The following is a 16,002-nucleotide window of genomic DNA, read 5'->3' as shown; positions in this document are numbered from 1 at the left end:
TCAAAATTAAGAAAATATTCTTCTGGATTATGTATCAAATTTCAAGGAAAGATTGAGCAGAGCATGTGAGTTGGCTAGGGAACGTTTAAAGCTATCACAGCAAGTGATGAAAGTGAAAGCAGATAAGAAAGCTAAAACTTACAGTTTTGTTTCTGAGAGAAAGTGCTAGTTTTGTTCCAGTACTAGGTGATTCATTAAATGCAAGATTTAGTGGGCCTTACAGAATTGAAAGGAAATTGAGTGAAGTAAATCATTTAGTAAATACTCTAGATAGAAGAAAGAAGCAGAGGGTGTGTCATGAAAATATGCTTAAAAAGTACTCTGACAGGAAGAGGATCAAAAAGAAGTATTAGTGATGATGGATGATGAAAAATAGGTAGAAATGCAGGCCTCTGACATTGATTTGCATCTAATCAAATTGGATAATGAAGGGGTGCTTGAAAATTTAAATGAAATATTGAGTTACCTTCCAAACAAGTGTCAAAGTGATTTGGAAAAGCTATTGCAGCCACATAGACCCATTTGTGGGAATAAGTTGGGAAAGACAGATTTAGCTATACATGATGGGCAGAATTTTCTGTGCCCGCTGGCAGAAGGCATGATAGGTGATGGGCGTGGACAATATAGTGTGATCTGGTGCCTTGAAGCTATTAATGTAAATGATATTATTGGAAAATATTTTCTTTTAAAGTAGAGGTTTAGTATGTGGATGTGTCTTAATTTGATTAAAGCCAGCTAGTCTGGGTGCTCTGATACATACTAGTTTGAGATATAAACAGAGAGGTAGAGTGTATTTGCATTTTTTGAATAGAGCATTCAAGAAGTGGGGTGAAAACTGACACCTATCTGACAGATACCAAGCAATAGGTTTATATTACTAATAAAATTGGTATTATGAAAGGGGTTTTATTGTTAGAGAGGTTTAGTTCCGGGAGTTGGTGATACAATGAGAATTTACATTCAATGCGTGGTGGTAGGTATAACCTCAGCAGTTTTCAGGTGTGCAGGGCAGAGGCAATGTGAGATCAGAAAGCAGCTGTAAGCCTCCAACTGTCTCCACAGGAACCAAAGTGAAAAGAACCTCATTTTGAATTTGTAAGGTGAAAATGCTTTGCCTGGTGTTTGGTTAAGCCTATGGCTTGCTGTTGCCTTAAAGGAGATTAGTTTGGGAATTTGTTGAAAGTTATGATAGTAGTAATTTGAAGCCATATATATATATATACATATTATATATTTTAACCTATGTAAATTAATAAAATGTGTCACTTAGCTTAATGTAAAACCTCGAGAACTGGTGGCCTGATTCCTGAATTTAGAGTCGCATCCCAAACATAACGCTTAAAATTATAGGTTATGACAGTTGTTTAAAGTTTCCCTCTGGGATTTTTAAATAACTCCACTTTACCAACTGCATCAGTCATAACAATTGGGGGCTGTGCCAGGATAAATTATATTTCTAATTCCTTGATTGAGTAGGAATTGGTGAGTATTGATGGTTACAAGTATGAGAGGCACTTTGAATTTCGGAGATGGAGAGGTTTTTTTTAAGAAATGGTGAGACTGCAAGTTGGCTTTAGCAATTGCTAAGACTTATCTGGGAGTAGAAGAGATAACTCTGATTGAGTTGGAGAAAAATAACCAAAAGAAAGTTAAAAGAGTTGGCAGATAAGTTAAAATTGGGGTTACCCGTGGTGGATAGGAAATCAGATATAGTTAAAAGTATAGCACAGCATCTAGAGTTGGAAGTGAATGCTGACACTAGTGAGTCACAACTGGAGGTAGTGAGACTTCAGTTACAAATGAAGATGCTTAAATTTGAACAAGCAAAGAAACTGAAAAAGCTTGAATTTGAAGCAAAGGACAGCAAAATAGCTTTTAAAAGGGAATTAGAAATTGTGAAGATAGAGAAGGAGGAAAAAGAAAAAGAGAGAGGGAATTCCAACTGCAAATGTTGGCAGTTAGAAAAAGATGAGGAAGGGTTTTTCTCTAGATCCAGTGGGGATATGTTTAAATTTGTACAAGCTCTTCCCAAGTTTGAAGAAACAGATCTTTCTTTCATTTGAGAAGCTAGTTAAACAGATGAAATGGCCACAGAAAAACTGAACATTATTATTACAGTCTAAGTTGTTAGGTAGGGCACTTGAGGTATATGCCTTATGTTCAGAAGAACTGTCGGCGAATTATGATGTGATGAAAAAAGCTATTTTGAGTGCATATAAGTTGGTTCCTGAAGCATACAGGCAGAAATTAAGGAATATGAGAAAACAGCCTGGTCAAACTTATATTGAGTTTGAAAGAGTAAAACAAAGTAATTTTGACCGGTGGATACAGGCATTAAAAATAGAGACAATCTATGCAGTTCTTAGGGAAGTCATTCTTTTGGAAGAATTTAAAAATTCAATCACTTCGGTAGTGAGAACTCATGTGGAAGAACAGAGGGATGATTCTGTAAGACAAGCAGCAGAGATAACTGATGATTATGAGATAGTTCATAGAGCTAAACCTTTTTTCCATTACCCTTTCAAACTGGAAAAGGATAAACAGTGGGAAGGTGAAGGGAAGGTAGGTAGTCAGGGAAGAGAAGGAGTAGTTGGAAGTTCCCAGTACGTTTTTTTCTCAGAATAAAAAGGAAGGTACTGAAGGTAGAAGTGACATTCAAAAATTGAAGTGTTTTCATTGTAATAAAGTGGGCATTGTAATAAAGTTTGAGATTCCAGGAAAAATATGTAGGAATTGTTGGGGTACAGAAAAGCTCTGGAAGTAAACGTACTCTGGGTTCTGAGGTTCAGGCACGGGATAAGCCAATGGTTTGTGTACAGGTGAAACAGGGAGAATCAGTAAAAGGTAAAGAAGTGGAATGTGTTCACAGTTTACTCAAGAGAATTCTGAGGAGCAGGTTGCAGAAATGTTTAGAGACTTTGTATGTGAAGGGAAAGTCTTTCCATGTGTACAGAGTGGAGTAGGTAAAGATGTTAAAATTTTAAGAGACACAGGGGCTAGTCAATCCTTAGGGGACAATTTTCTCCCCGTCAGGTGGGCTAGTCGGGAGAGGGTGTGGAGCCTTTCACTGCCTGTGATCAGCTCCGTGCCGCCATTTTACATGGGCGGGCCAATTAAGGCTCTGCCAGCATGGAACACGGCTCCCGAGGACAGCGAGAGTTGGCAGGCGGTGGCGGCGCTGCAATGACCACTGGGTCCAATGGCGACATGGTGGCCCGTTTAAGCAGTGCTCCTGCAGCCTTGCAAAGGCTGCAAACCATGGCCAGCAGAAGGACTGCCCAGAGTGCTACTGGTGAGCAGGCCAGGCAGGAGGGCAGGTCAGCGGGGCATTGTGCCCCTTGCTTTTCAGACAAGTGCCTTGCTGCCCTCCTCGTGGAGGTGGCAGCACAGCATGAGATCCTCGTTCCCAGGGACGGGAGAAGGAGGCTCCCACCCCGGACATGACCAAATGTGCCTGGGAGGAGGTGGCAGAGATTGTGAGTTCACACAACGTGGTGTGATGCACCTGGATTCAGTGCTGCAAGCATTTCAATGACCTCTTGCGCTCAGGAAGGGTAGGAACAGTATTGGCATGAGTCACTTAACTCAAGAATCTGCACCTAGGCACAGTACTGGAACTCCGAAACATGTCAAATTCAGGCTACTGACGTACTGGGAGGGGAACCTTCAGGTGGCGGGGCACCCATCCGTCTGCTGCCCTTGGCATTCCATGTGCTTGTGCATCCTTGCTTTGCAAGGTGAAACCATGTGGGTGGCATATGGGTAAGGTGGGGGGTCAGCCCTCGCTGCTTGGTGTGGGTGTGCGGCTGATCCAGGGTCACGATTCACTGGACCCCTGCAATGTTTCACTCAGGTGGGGGTGGCAGGGATGCAATGGCAATCCAGATACAGAGTGGACTAATCAACGCTCCTCTCTCCTTTTCAGGAGAAAACTACACACAATAACGCAGAGCGGATGCGGACTGGCGGAGGTCAGGCACAGTTGGCGATTATAACCAGATACGAGCAGGAGGCCATAGAGCTGGAGAGTTGCCATGCACCCATGTCCACTGTTGGCAATGAGGTTGGGGTGCCAGGGTTAAGAGTGCCATGCGCTGAGGTCACCATGTCTGTCCCTGCAACCATTCCACTATTGACTGTTTAGTGATTTCAGCTTCCAGCATGGGTTTCCCATTGATTATGGAAGGAGGAGCGCATACTGATTAAAGGGCCAGGCATGCATCTTGACATTGTCTCGACTTGAACTAATCAAATGTCCTTATTCTTCCTTTCAGCATCACTGGAGCAGGGCCGGGAGGAGGGGACAGAGGGGCTGCCAATATGACCTGAGGGCCTGGAAGAACTGCAAGCACCAGCGACACACCATCTCTGCCAGGCAGGCACCAGCACAGATACTAGCACCTCGGTGGGAATTAGATCGTCGGCTAGTGGCCCAGTGCACAGCGGTGAGGGCACATCACACTCGCTTGAGGTGCATGTGGAGACAGAGAGTGCCAGGGTGCCGGCAGTTGGAGGACTGCAGGGGACCAGGAATATGCTCAGTCAGTGGCTGATGATGTGCCTCTGGAGTCATCCCTGAGGCAGCAGATGCTGGAAGTCCAGCAGGATGTGAGGGAGGATCTGGCGGAGATACATGAGGCAATGCGTGGCATGGTCTCTGTGCTGGAGGGGTCAATGCAGAGCATCAGCAATGCATTGACCCTTACGGCTGAGTGCAACGCTTTCTCCATGGAGAGGATGATGACTCACGTGGAGAGGCACCTCCAGGAGAACAATCAGGGCTTCCTGGGGTTGTGCTCGGACCAGCAAGCCCTCACAGCAGCGCTGACCTCAGTTGGTCAGTATCACTGTGGGAGATGGATTGGGCACCAAGTATCCCAGCTCAGTGGCCCATCCATCAGTGGTGAGCAGGAAGGTTTGAAGTGACCTCACATCTGCGCAAGAGTTGCCTGTCGTCTCTGCGGGCTCCTCTCAGGGCACTCCGTATGAGGGTAGCAGTTCCTCCACCGATCTGCCAGTGACTGTGGGATCGGATGAGGTTGAGGTGACTGGGGAGAAACCAGCTGTGGAACTGGCTGCTCCATCCCAGGCGGGGCCATCAAAGGCTGCACGGGCCAGAGGACGGCCGCCAAGGTCATCGAGGCCAACAGGACAGTAGAGGGAGCAGGCTGTCTCAGACGCCAGTGCAAGGGTACAGGACCTAGATGTAGCACCTTAGGTACCACAGGCTTCTCACTGGTGGTTTATGTTGCCCTGCTATTAGTTGATTATAATTTAGCGTGATGCTCAACACCTTTGAATTAAGTTTCCTTTCTGTTATATTTTGTGAATTCATTAATTGCTTCACATGTGAACATGCCTCAGGGTGATTCCTTACTTTTGAAGGTGGGTGGGAACCCATGATGTTTTGAGTGACTTGTTTGTCATTGAGCTTTATTGACAAGGCACATAGGTAATATTCCTAACCAGGTAGATGTTGCTCTCAGGTATTGAGTATGGAGCCTGCAGCCCTGGTGTGTGTTGGAGGTCCATCTGCGATGGGCTAGCTGAAGGTTCATTGAATTAAAGCCTCCCGGGTGTCCCTGCCTACCTGGAGGTTGCCTGAGTCAGCGTCTATCCCCTCAGCGTTCTCCTGTGTGTGGTCATCCTCGGACTCACAACTGGACTCATCGTGTGCAGCAGGAGCATCTGCGTCTACATCTTCTTCCTTTGCTGAGTCCCCCCTTTCCAATGCCAGATTGTGGAGAGTGCAGCATGCAGCACTATCACCGAGACACGATCTGGGGGGTACTGGAGTGCACTCCCCTGAATGGTCCAGGCATTGGAAGCGCATCTTGAGAAGACTGATGGTTCTCCCCATCACAGCTCTTGTGGAGCCGTGGCTCCTATTGTACTGCTGCTCAGCCGCTTGGATGGTGGAGAATGTTATGAGCCACCTTCTGAGGGGATAGCCCTTGTCACCCAACAGCCATCCATCCAGCCAAGCTGGAGCACTGAAGAGCCACAGCACCTGGGAGTGTCTGAGGATGTAGGCGTCATGGGAGCTGCCTGGGTACCTTGCACAGACTTGTAGGATCAGCATCCTGTGGTCACACACTATCTGCACGTTCATGGAGTGGAAGCCCTTCCTGCTGGCGAAGGCACCGGCTCACCAGCTTGACACAAGTATGGACAGCTGACTGGGAGACTCTGCAAAGATCACCCACTGACCCCTGGAAAGAGCTGGAGGCATAGAAGTTGAGGGCGGCTGTGATCTTCAACACCACTGACATGAGGTGTCCACCCACACAGTTGGAGCTGATCTCAGGGCCGATCATCTGACAGATAGAGTTGACTGTCTCCCTTGAGAGACAGAGCATCCTGCGGCACTGCACCTCAGACATAATGAGGTAGCTGCTTCGCCGCCTGTAAACCCTGGCAGCAGATAGTGTCGTCTTCTACAGTACCTTCCACCTTGGACATCCTGTTGGCCCTGTGCCATTGTGCCTGCGCCTCTCCTACCAAAGGTGGCTCCCCTGGAGGCTGAATATGGACTCCTGGCCTCCTCCCACTTCTGGCCCTCCCTTCCTCCTCAGAGGAGGTGCCTCCAGTGGAGAGCACAACTCCCATTCCCAGGCTAAGGGAAGACTTCCTGAAACCAGCAAGGCCCCAAAAATGATGCTTACAGCAGAGTCCTGACCTGAAGCCTGTTATTCCTGTCCAAGCAGTTGTGAAGAGATTTGAAGTTTTGCTGCTCACACAGGCAAGTAGCAGTAAGCTTAAACATTAAAGGTCTACCAAAAACCACTAGTGAGCCCACTCACCCCTCTTATCCCACCCATGGATAAGGTTTTTAAAAATGTGGCCTACCTGCCTGTGCGTTGCGCTCGTGTGATGATCTGTAGATCGCACGGGCCCTGAAAAATTGCCGTCAATTAGGGGTTCAAGGGCCTTAACTGGCCCGTTAATTAATGGCGGACACGGATAGGAGATCATCGTGCGCCCACCCACCGAAATATTGCAATGGCGCGTGGTGACATCTGGGCGCACACCCAACATCACCGCGCATCATTTTACACGTCGGCATGTGGGACCCGCTCCCACACCCCAACGAGAAAATTCTGCCCTTAATATTATGGGATAGGGATATTTGTTATTCAAAGGGAGTGTTGCAAGAGAAGGTAATAATAAGTGGGGTTCATGGAGATGCTAAATCTATTCCATTGTGAAAAGTAAATTTAAAGAGCTAATGGAAGCCTGGTAAAATTATAGTTGAAGTGGTGGAAAAATTGCCCATTGCAGGGGTTCAGTTTCTCCTGGGTAATGATATAGCTGGATCGCAATTGTGGGTGATGCCTGTGGTAGTTGTGCAGCCTGTAAAAGTGCTTTCAACAGAAGTGCTACAGAAGGAGCATCCAGGATTGTTTCCTGCTTTTGTTATAACAAGATCAAAGGCCCATAGGGAAGAACAAAATAAACAAGATAAGCAGGCAGTTCAAAGGCAAGAAGTGAGTGTTGAAATCCAATGGTGAAATTCAATTAGCTGGCCCTGTGTTTAATAACATTGTTCAGGAGGAAGGAATGCAGTTCAGTTGAAGTGTTTAACTCAAAGAGGTTAGTGGAGTTTCAAAAAAATGATTTGCAATTAAAACAGTTATATCAGAAAGCTTATGCAGAAATTGAAGCAAAATGTTATTATCACAGAATCACACAGTGCAGAAGAGGCCATTCGGCCCATCGAGTCTGCACCAACACGTTACAAACACCTGACCTACCTACTTAATCCCATTTACCAGCACTTGGCCCATAGCCTTGAATGTTATGACGTGCCAAGTGCTCATCCAGGTACTTTTTAAAGGATGTGAGGCAACCCGCCTCCACCACCCTCCCAGGCAGCGCATTCGAGAATGTCACCACCCTCTGGGTAAAAACGTTTTCCCTCACATCCCCCCTAAACCTCCTGCCCCTCACCTCGAACTTCTGTCCCCTCATGACTGACTCTTAAATTAAGGGGAACAGCTGCTCCCTATCCACCCTGTCCATGCCCCTCATAATCTTGTACATCTCGATCAGGTCACCCCTCAGTCTTCTCTGCTCCCATGAAAACAGCCCAAGTCTATCCAACCTCTGTTCCTAACTTAAATGTTTCATCCCAGGCAACATCCTGGTGGATCTCCTCTGCACCCCCTCCAGTGCAATCACATCCTTCCTATAATGTGGCGACCAGGACTGCACACAATACTTCAACTGTGGCCTCACCAAGGTTCTATACAACTCCAACATCACCTCCCTACTTTTGTAATCTATGCCTCGATTGATAAAGGCAAGTATCCCATATGCCTTTTTCACCACCCCACTAACATGCCCCTCCATCTTCAGAGATCTATGGACACACACTCCAAGGTCCCTTTGTTCCTCAGAACTTCCTAGTGTCATGCTGTTCATTGAATACTTCCTTGTCAGATTACCCCTTCCAAAGTGTATCACCTCACACTTTCCAGGGTTGATTTCCATCTGCCACTAATCTGTCCTTTTGACCATCCTGTCTATATCTTCCTGTATCTATTATCTATTATCTTCGAAGGAATATTCTGGTGAGAAAGTGGTGGTCGGATCAAGTCTCAGCAAATGAAAGCTGGAGGGAGGTGCATCAGATTATTATCCCATTAGGGTATAGAAACCAGATTCTGAGGATTCCTCATGAAATTCCAATGGGGGGACATTTAGGAATTAGGAAAACACAGGAAAAGATAGAGGGGTTTTTTTGGCCAGGTTTGCATAGGAATGTAATCAAATTCTGTAGAGCCTGTTATACATGTCAAATAACAGGAAAACCACAAGCAGTGATTAAGCCAGCGCCTTTAATCCCAACAGCATTTGAAGCACCTTTTCCAGGGTCATGATTGATTATGTAGGACCCCTCCTTTAGACTAAAAGTGGAAATCAGTATTTATTAACAATAACGGATGTGTGTACCAGGTTTACTGAAGCGATACCTTGAAGAAGTATTACAACTAAGAGGATTTTGGAGGATTTAATTAAAGTTTTTACAAAATATGGTTTACCTAAGCAAATACAATCAGATCAGAGATCAAATTTCATGTCACAGCTGTTTAAGGAAGTTATGAACAGTTTGGGGATAAAACAGTTTAAGTCAACAGCTTATCATCCAGAGTCACAAGGAGCTTTGGAAAGATGGAATCAAACTTTAAAAACTATGATAAGAGCATACTGTCAGGATAATGCACAGGATTGGGATACAGGAATTCCCTTTTTCTTTTTTGCTATTATAGACGCTCCTAATGCATCGACTGGTTTTAGCCCTTTTGAACTAATTTATGGTCATGAGGTAAGGGGACCACTGAAATTGATTCATGAGAAATTGGTGGGTCAAAATTTAGAAGCTATCCTCCTGGATTACATATCAAATTTCAGGGAAAGATTGAACAGAGCACGTGAGTTGGCTAGGGAACATTTAAAGATATCACAGCAAGTGATGAAAGTGAAAGCAGATAAGAAAGCTAAAATTCGCAGTTTTGTTTCTGGATAGAAAGTATTAGTGTTGTTACCAGTACTAGACGATTCATTAAATGCAAGATTTAGTGGGCCTTACAGGGTTGTAAAGAAATTGAGTGAAGTAAGTTATTTAATAAATACTCCAGATAGAAGAAAGAAGTAGAGGGTGTGTCATGTAAATATGCTTAAAAAGTACTTCGACAGAGAGGAGGAACAAAAAGAGATATTAGTGGTAGTGGATGATGAGAAAGAAGCAGAAGTGCAGGACTCTGGAATTGATTTTCCTGTAATCAAATTGGATAATGAGGGGTTGATTGAAAATTTAAATGAAATATTGAGTTACCTTCCAAATAAGCGTCAAAGTGATTTGGAAAAGCTATTGTAGTCACACAAACCTATTTGTGGAAATAAGTTGGGAAAGACACATTTAGCATTACATGATGTATATATAGGAATATCATCTTCAATAAGGCAACAACCTTATGGATTATATTGGGCAAAGTTATAACAAGTACAAAAAGAAATTCAAAATGATATAATTGAGTCTAGTTGCAGTACCTCGGGTCCGCCTATTATATTGGTACCGAAACCAGATGGAACACCAAGGCTGCGTGTGGACTATTGACAGGTGAATACGGTGACAAAAACAGAATCATATCCCATACTATGGCTGGAGGATTGCATTGAGAAAGTGGGAAAATCAAAATTTATCACAAAGATTGACTTGCTAAAAGGATATTGGCAGGTACCATTGTCGGAGAGGGCAATGGAGATATCAGCTTTTGTAATGCCAAGTGGACTATATCACTTTAAAGGCATGCCATTTGGTATGAAGAATGCACCTGCGACATTGCAAAGACTGACAAACAAAGTAATTGCGGGTTTAAGCAATTGTGTTGTTTATATTGATGACCTAATTGTTTTCAGTCAGACGTGAGAGGAGCATTTACAACGATAGCATTCAATAGCAATAGATAAGGTACACATGAAATATTGCGACATCTGAACAATGAAATTAAGGCAAAAAGCAAGTCTATGAATTCACCTTGAAAGAGTGGACTTTTATTTATATTTGATTTTGGAAACTCAACCCGCGCTTGGCCTTTTCACCTGCCTGTCAGCCATTAGGCTGAACAGGCAGTGAAAAATTCAGATTGATTGATTACTTAATGGCCTTAATAGGCCTTTTAATTGTCAGCGGGTGCGATGCCGGCTCTGGCGCATGCCCGCCGAGTGAACTATCGCACGACTGCGCATTGACGTCGGCACGCTCAGCCAACATCATCGCGCGTCATTTCACACTCGGTAGGCTCGGGCGCCCGCCTGCCTGCCAGGCTAAAGATCCTGTCCTACATAAATGCACATTCTCTTTTTACGTACTGACCATTCATACTGCAGGGTTGGAAGAACCATGTGCAGCAACATCGTGTCACTGCTACACTGAATACTCTAGCATAAACTAACGTGATTAACATTGAAAATATTTTGTCAATAAGTTATACAATATTTAAAAATGCTTAATGAAATTTTTTGTCAACAAATGGTTAAAAGCCTTTCTGTCAGTGCACCTTAACCAACTTGTAAAGTTAAAGGACGGGTGCTTCTTGAATCTGTTTGCAGATCAATTCTGCCAGTTGAACTTTGCTCATTTGCTGTTGCCAATTCAACAATGATAGATAAGACGCACATGAAATATCTGTGCATCCGAACAATCAAATTAAAACAAAAAGAAAGTCTATGAATTCACCTGGACTTTTTTCTTATTCTTACCAGGGGTTTGATATTTCAGAATTTAACTTGCATTAGAGTATTGACGATTCTTCTTTCCAATAAAGCTTTCCTTTACTCTCACAAAGTGGATCGATAGCAACCACGTGTGTCACTTATTAGTGATAATTAAAATTAAAGAATGATTAAAGTTAAAACTACTCACATGCTTGGCCAAAAAGCATTCACTGTCCTGGTTGGAATTTTGGTAACGGAACAATGGGAACTTTTCTTGTAATTTGACTTAATTTGTGTAATGATAAATTGCTGCCAGTAGTTTCGGCCATTTTACATTAGTGACCAAATACTTTCCATTAGACTTTGGACTTCCATGGTGATAGGTACTATTTGATTTAAGCTCACAATTTAACCTCTAAGTGCAGATCAAGTACAAAAAGTAATTAAACTTGCATTTGCTTTTATATACCTAATTGTATTCATTTTTTTATTTTTAAAAGCTCTGTATTCATACTGTATTAATTTGTTGCAATTACTAACTATAACAATAAAAAATCCTCCCAAAAAGCACTATTAGCAACATTCCTTGTTCCAGTCCTACTCAGGCCCCCTCCCACAACTCTTTCTCCGGTACATCAATGACTGCTTCAGTGTCACTTCATGTTCTCGTCTGGACCTGGAAAAATTTATTAATTTTGCTTCCAATTTCCACCCCTCCATCATTTTCACATGGTCCATCTCTGACACTTCCCTTCCCTTCCTTGACCTCTCAGTCTCAATTTCTGGTGATAGACTGTCCACCAATATCCATTACAAGCCTACCGACTCCTACAGCGACATTGACTACAGCTCCTCACACCCCGCTTCCTGTAAGGACTCCATCCCATTCTCTCAGTTCCTTCGCCTCCATCGCATCTGTCCTGATGAAGCCACTTTTCAAAACAGTTCCTCTGACATGTCCTCCTTCTTCCTTGGCTGAGGTTTTCCACCCACGGTGGTTGACAGGGCCCTCAACCATGTCCAGCCCATCTCCCGCGCATCCGCCCTCACATCTTCTTCACCCTCCCAGAAACATGATAGGGTCCCCCTTGTCCCCACTTGTCACCCTGCCAACTTCCACATTCAAAGGATCATCCTCCGCAATTTCCGCCAACTCCAGCATGATGCCACCACCAAATACATCTTCCCTTCACCCCTTGGCGGCATTCCGCAGGGATGGTTCCCTTCGGGACACCCTGGTCCACTCGTCCATCATCCCCTACACCTCAACCCCCTCCCATGGCACCTTCCCATGCAACCGCGGAAGGTGTAACACCTGCCCCTTTACTTGCCCCGTCCTCACCGTCCAAGGGCCCAAACACTCCTTTCAAGTGAAGCAGCACTTCACTTGCACTCCCTTCAATTTAGTCTACTGCTTTCGCTGCTCCCAATGCGGTCTCTTCTACATTGGAGAGACCAAACGCAAATTGGTGACCGCTTTGCGGAACACCTTCGGTCTGTCTGCAAGCATGACCCAGACCTCCCAGTTGCTTGCTATTTTAACACACCACCCTGCTCACATGCCCACATGTCTGTCCTTGGCCTGCTGCAATTTTCCAGTGAAGCTCACCGCAAACTGGAGGAACAGCACCTCATTTTCCAACTAGGCACTTTACAGCCTTCCAAACTTACTATTGAGTTCAATAATTTCAAATCATGAACTGTCTCCTCCATCCCCACTCCCTTTCCGATCCCCCTTTTTCCAATAATTTATATTTTTTTAACAACTATTTTTTTCTTTTCCCTCCTATTTTTAAATTTATTTTGATCTATTGTTTCATCTCTACCTTTTATCCCATTTCAATCCCTTCCCCCACTCCACCTGCACTAGGGCCATCTGCCACTAGCTTGCTTCCCTTAATGTCCACATTAGTACATCCTTGAGATAATATCACCACCATCAACACCCCTTTGACCTTTTGTCAATGACATCTTTGGCAGTCTCTTCTTGGCCTCCACCTATCACTGGCCCCCTATCAAACTGTCCTGTCCCACCCCCTTCTACCAGCTTATATTTCATCTCATTTCTATATGTCTTAGTTCTGATGAAGAGTCATACGGACTCGAAATGTCAACTGTATAAATCTCCACAGATGCTGTCAGACCTGCTGAGTTTTTCCAGGTATTTTTGTTTTAGCACTATTAGCAATTTTGCTTGACTTTACCACACCGCCTCTCTCGATCATCCACTACCTCTATATTGTCAGACTGCTTCTTCAACATTCCATACTGGAACAGTAGTAATCTCCTGCCACTAAATACTGGGAAGGCCAAAGCCATTCCCCACTTAAGTCCTTTCTTGGCTTCATCTCTCCCTATCTCTTTAATCTCTTCCAGCCCTACAACCCTCCAAGATATTCTATACTCCTCCATTCTGGCCTCTTTAGCAGCCTAACTTAAATTGCTCTACCATTTGGCAGCCATGTTTACAGCTGCCTAGGCCCCAAGCTCTGGAATTCCCCCCCTAAACTTATTGACCTTTCTTTCCTCCCTTAAGGCACTCCTTCAAACCTACTTCTTTAACAAAATTTTTAGTCATCTCCCCCACTACCTTCTTATATGGCTCAGGACCCAATGTTGTTTGAAAACATAAAAGCAAAATACTGCAGATGCTGGACATCTGAAATAAAAACAGAAAATGCTGGAAAAACTCAGCTGGTCTGGCAGCATCTGTGAAGAGAGAAACAGAGCTAATGTTTTGAGTCCAAAATAATTTAGGAACACTGCAAAGTGTCTAATCAGAGGATGAGGTGTTGTTCCTCAAGCTTATATTGGGCTTCACCAGAGTATTGCACCAGGTCAAGGATAGAAATGTGAGAAGACAGCAAGATGGTGAATTGAAATGGCAGCAACAGGAGGTCATGCTTGCGGACTGAACAGAGGTGTTCCACTAAGTGGTAACCCAATCTTCATTTGGTCTCCTGTAAGGACTTGATGGAGTGGACAGGTTTCAACAAGAAACAGATAAACTTTATTACAGAGAGCTTTTCAGGTGCTACATGCTCGATCAGGACTCTCGTCAGGAAGCCCTGGATTGCCCGCGCTTAGGGTTCATTGGTCAGAGCTTCCCAGAACATCACATGACCCCTGATAGACACCAGGGGAGGCTATACCTTCAGTTACTATATTTCTTCCCTCTTTAGATCTTTTGCAATTTCTATTTACAGGGAAACATTTGAATGGCCAGCATATACATGTATACAACATCAAGTGATTAAAGATCAAGGCCAGGGTTTTCAGCTGACATGCGGACGCTGACACGCCTGAATGTGAAATAGCGTGTGATGACGTTGGGCGAGCATCCCATCGTCATCACACAGTTGCGCAATATTTCAGTCAGCAGGCATGCGCAAGAGTCAGCAACGCGCCCACCAACAATTAAAGAGCCTATTAAGGCCTTTCAGCAGGTAACTAAGTTGAATTTTTTGCTGCCCATCAAACCTTATCGTTGGTGGGAGGGCTTTGCATATAAGTCGTCTATCCTTGGAATGGGGTAATTGTCTAGTTTTGCTGCCTTATTTACGGTCAATTTATAGTCACCACAAATGCATATGGTTTGGTCAGGCTTAACCACTGGAACTATGGGTCCTGCCCACTCTGAGAATTGGACAGATTGGATAATGCCCAGTTTTTCTAACTGGCACAGTTCTGCATCTGCCTTCTCCTTCAACACATAAAGCACAGGTCTGGCCTTAAAGAAATGTGGTGTCACCTGAGGATCCACACATATCTTGGCCTGCACGCTTTTTAACTTCCCTAAATCAACTCAAAATACCCTGTCGTATTTCATTAGCAGTTCAGGAACTCCTCCTGTTTTCAGGTGAAATTTCTCAAACCTGTCAAGCTTGATCTTCTTTAACCAGTCTCAGCCTAATAGACTGGGTCCTTCTCCTTTCACTATTGTCACAGGCAGCTGGGCTGTATGTTGCCTATAAGACACTGGTACTGTGATGATGCCCTTTACCTGAATAGATTCTCTAGTGTATGTCTTTAATTTAGTGCTTGCCTGCTCCAGGTTTGTTAGCTGTCTACCTTCATTAAAAGGTATGCTCTCCCACTGCTATGATTGAGGCACCCATATCCACCTCCATTACTAGTGGCTTCTCATTCACTTGGATTGTGACAGTGATAGGTTGGGTTTTTACAGCGGTGATGTTATACAAGGAATAAATGTTGGTATTGGCAGCTTCAGGCTCTGCTGTATTTTTTAATTCAATCGTGTTGGTTTGCTGCTTTATGGGCTGTTCTGACATTCTGCCTCCTTGAATTTACAGGTGTCCGGTCCGTGGTCACCTCCACCTCTATAACAACTTAATCTTGGAATTGCTGCTGAAGTGTTTCTACTCGGCCTTTTCATGTTTCTTACAGTGGACATTGCATCTCGCTTCAACGCTGTGGGTCAGATTTTCGCACCACGCTCAGCTATAGGTTCCTACCGAAGAATAGCGCCATGTCGTATGCGTTGCAAAGCCTGTGAATCTCTCGAAGCACATTCCATGGCAAGTGAGATCTCTAGGACATGCTTAAAGTCGATGTTAACATCGGTGAGTTAACATGGCGCAGTACGGTGTCGTTGTGAACTCCACAAACTAATTGGTTCCGCAATATATTATTTAACATGTCCCCGAAGTTGCAGTGTTCTGTCAACTGCTTAAGGTTCACTATATAGGTTGCAATGGACTCTCCCAGAGCCCTAACTCTGGAATTAAATTTAAAACACTGCATTATTACAGATGGCTTCGG

The 16,002-nt window shown here is 44.3% G+C and overlaps 1 protein-coding gene across 1 annotated transcript in view; it reads right to left on the bottom strand.

Annotated features, from left to right (window-relative positions):
• Window positions 1–11,575, bottom strand: part of slc2a9l2 (solute carrier family 2 member 9, like 2) — a 492,038-nt gene extending 480,463 nt beyond the window's left edge. Inside the window, exon 1 of the mRNA XM_041191251.1 lies at window positions 11,429–11,575. The gene's annotated coding sequence lies outside the window, so the exon portion shown is untranslated. The remainder of the gene's footprint in view (window positions 1–11,428) is intronic.
• Window positions 11,576–16,002: the final 4,427 nt, after the last annotated feature.

The sequence above is a fragment of the Carcharodon carcharias genome, chromosome 1 (genome assembly GCF_017639515.1).
Source record: "Carcharodon carcharias isolate sCarCar2 chromosome 1, sCarCar2.pri, whole genome shotgun sequence".
Taxonomy (NCBI): Eukaryota; Metazoa; Chordata; class Chondrichthyes; order Lamniformes; family Lamnidae; genus Carcharodon; species Carcharodon carcharias.
Note: the sequence above shows the minus strand (reverse complement) of the source record. Positions and strands in the feature narration are given on the sequence as shown.